Below are 3,205 nucleotides of genomic sequence, written 5' to 3'. Positions count from 1 at the left end.
TTTGATGAGATCTCCAGTACTTACACTGATGACAAGTTACTTGTTTGATGAGATCTCCAGTACTTACACTGATGACAAGTTACTTGTTTGATGATATCTCCAGTACTTACACTGATGACAAGTTACTTGTTTGATGATATCACCAGTACTTACACTGATGACAAGTTACTTGTTTGATGAGATCTCCAGTACTTACACTGATGACAAGTTACTTGTTTGATGAGATCTCCAGTACTTACACTGATGACAAGTTTGATGACTTACACTGATGACAAGTTAACTTACACTGATGACAAGTTACTTGTTTGATGAGATCTCAGTACTTACACTGATGACAAGTTTGATGAGATCTACTTACACTGATGACAAGTTACTTGATTGATGAGATCAGTACTTACACTGATGACAAGTTACTTGTTTGATGATCTCACAGTATCACCAGTACTTACACTGATGACAAGTTACTTGTTTGATGAGATCTCCAGTACTTACACTGATGACAAGTTACTTGTTTGATGAGATCTCCAGTACTTACACTGATGACAAGTTTGATGAGATCTCAGTACTTACACTGATGACAAGTTACTTGTTTGATGAGATCTCCAGTACTTACACTGATGACAAGTTTGATGAGATCCAGTACTTACACTGATGACAAGTTACTTGTTTGATGAGATCTCAGTACTTACACTGATGACAAGTTACTGTTTGATGAGAAGTCACCAGTACTTACACTGATGACAAGTTTTGTTGTACTTACACTGATGACAAGTTACTTGTTTGATGAGATCTCCAGTACTTACACTGATGACAAGTTACTTGTTTGATGAGATCTCCAGTACTTACACTGATGACAAGTTACTTGTTTGATGAGATCTCCAGTACTTACACTGATGACAAGTTACTTGTTTGATGAGATCCAGTACTTACACTGATGACAAGTTACTTGTTTGATGATCACCAGTACTTACACTGATGACAAGTTACTTGTTTGATGAGATCTCCAGTACTTACACTGATGACAAGTTACTTGTTTGATGAGATCTCCAGTACTTACACTGATGACAAGTTACTGATGAGATCTCAGTACTTACACTGATGACAAGTTTGATGAGATCTCCAGTACTTACACTGATGACAAGTTTGTTTGATGAGATCAGTAGTACTTACACTGATGACAAGTTTGATGAGATCTCAGTACTTACACTGATGATTACTTGTTTGATGAGATCTCAGTACTTACACTGATGACAAGTTACTTGTTTGATGAGATCTCCAGTACTTACACTGATGACAAGTTACTGTTTGATGAGATCTCCAGTACTTACACTGATGACAAGTTACTTGTTTGATGAGATCTCCAGTACTTACACTGATGACAAGTTTGATGAGATCCAGTACTTACACTGATGACAAGTTACTTGTTTGATGATCCACACTGTACTTACACTGATGACAAGTTACTTGTTTGATGAGATCTCCAGTTACACTGATGACACTGATGACAAGTTTACTTGACAAGTTGATGAGATCACTGATGACTTACTTGTTTGATGAGATCTCCAGACTGACAAGTTACTTGTTTGATGAGATCTCCAGTACTTACACTGATGACAAGTTACTTGTTTGATGACTTACACTGATGACAAGTTTGATGAGATCAGTACTTACACTGATGACAAGTTACTTGTTTGATGAGATCTCAGTACTTACACTGATGACAAGTTACTTGTTTGATGAGATCTCCAGTACTTACACTGATGACAAGTTACTTGTTTGATGAGATCTCCAGTACTTACACTGATGACAAGTTACTTGTTTGATGAGATCTCAGTACTTACACTGATGACAAGTTACTTGTTTGATGAGATCTCCAGTACTTACACTGATGACAAGTTACTTGTTTGATGATCTCCAGTACTTACACTGATGACAAGTTTGATGAGATCTCCAGTACTTACACTGATGACAAGTTACTTGTTTGATGAGATCTCAGTACTTACACTGATGACAAGTTACTGTTTGATGAGATCTCCAGTACTTACACTGATGACAAGTTACTTGTTTGATGAGATCTCCAGTACTTACACTGATGACAAGTTTGATGAGATCTCAGTACTTACACTGATGACAAGTTACTTGTTTGATGAGATCTCAGTACTTACACTGATGACAAGTTTGATGAGATCCAGTACTTACACTGATGACAAGTTACTTGTTTGATGAGATCTCAGTACTTACACTGATGACAAGTTACTTGTGAGATCTACTTACACTGATGACAAGTTACTTGATGAGATCTCCAGTACTTACACTGATGACAAGTTACTTGTTTGATGAGATCTCCAGTACTTACACTGATGACAAGTTACTTGTTTGATGAGATCTCAGTACTTACACTGATGACAAGTTACTTGTTTGATGAGATCTCCAGTACTTACACTGATGACAAGTTACTTGTTTGATGAGATCTCCAGTACTTACACTGATGACAAGTTACTGTTTGATGAGATCTCCAGTACTTACACTGATGACAAGTTACTTGTTTGATGAGATCTCCAGTACTTACACTGATGACAAGTTACTTGTTTGATGAGATCTCCAGTACTTACACTGATGACAAGTTACTTGTTTGATGAGATCTCCAGTACTTACACTGATGACAACTTGTTTGATGAGATCTCAGTACTTACACTGATGACAAGTTTGATGAGATCTTCAGTACTTACACTGATGACAAGTTACTTGATGAGATCACCAGTACTTACACTGATGACAAGTTACTTGTTTGATGAGATCTCAGTACTTACACTGATGACAAGTTACTTGTTTGATGAGATCTCAGTACTTACACTGATGACAAGTTTGATGAGATCTACTTACACTGATGACAAGTTACTTGTTTGATGAGATCTCCAGTACTTACACTGATGACAAGTTACTTGTTTGATGAGATCTCCAGTACTTACACTGATGACAAGTTACTTGTTTGATGAGATCTCCAGTACTTACACTGATGACAAGTTACTGTTTGAGATCTCAGTACTTACACTGATGACAAGTTACTTGTTTGATGAGATCTCCAGTACTTACACTGATGACAAGTTACTTGATGAGATCAGTACTTACACTGATGACAAGTTACTGTTTGATGAGATCTCAGTACTTACACTGATGACAAGTTTGATGAGATCTCAGTACTTAC

The sequence above is a fragment of the Tachypleus tridentatus genome, unplaced genomic scaffold (genome assembly GCF_004210375.1).
Source record: "Tachypleus tridentatus isolate NWPU-2018 unplaced genomic scaffold, ASM421037v1 Hic_cluster_2, whole genome shotgun sequence".
Classification (NCBI taxonomy): Eukaryota; Metazoa; Arthropoda; class Merostomata; order Xiphosura; family Limulidae; genus Tachypleus; species Tachypleus tridentatus.
The sequence above is the reverse complement of the archived record's forward strand: the minus strand, read 5'-3'. Positions refer to the sequence as shown.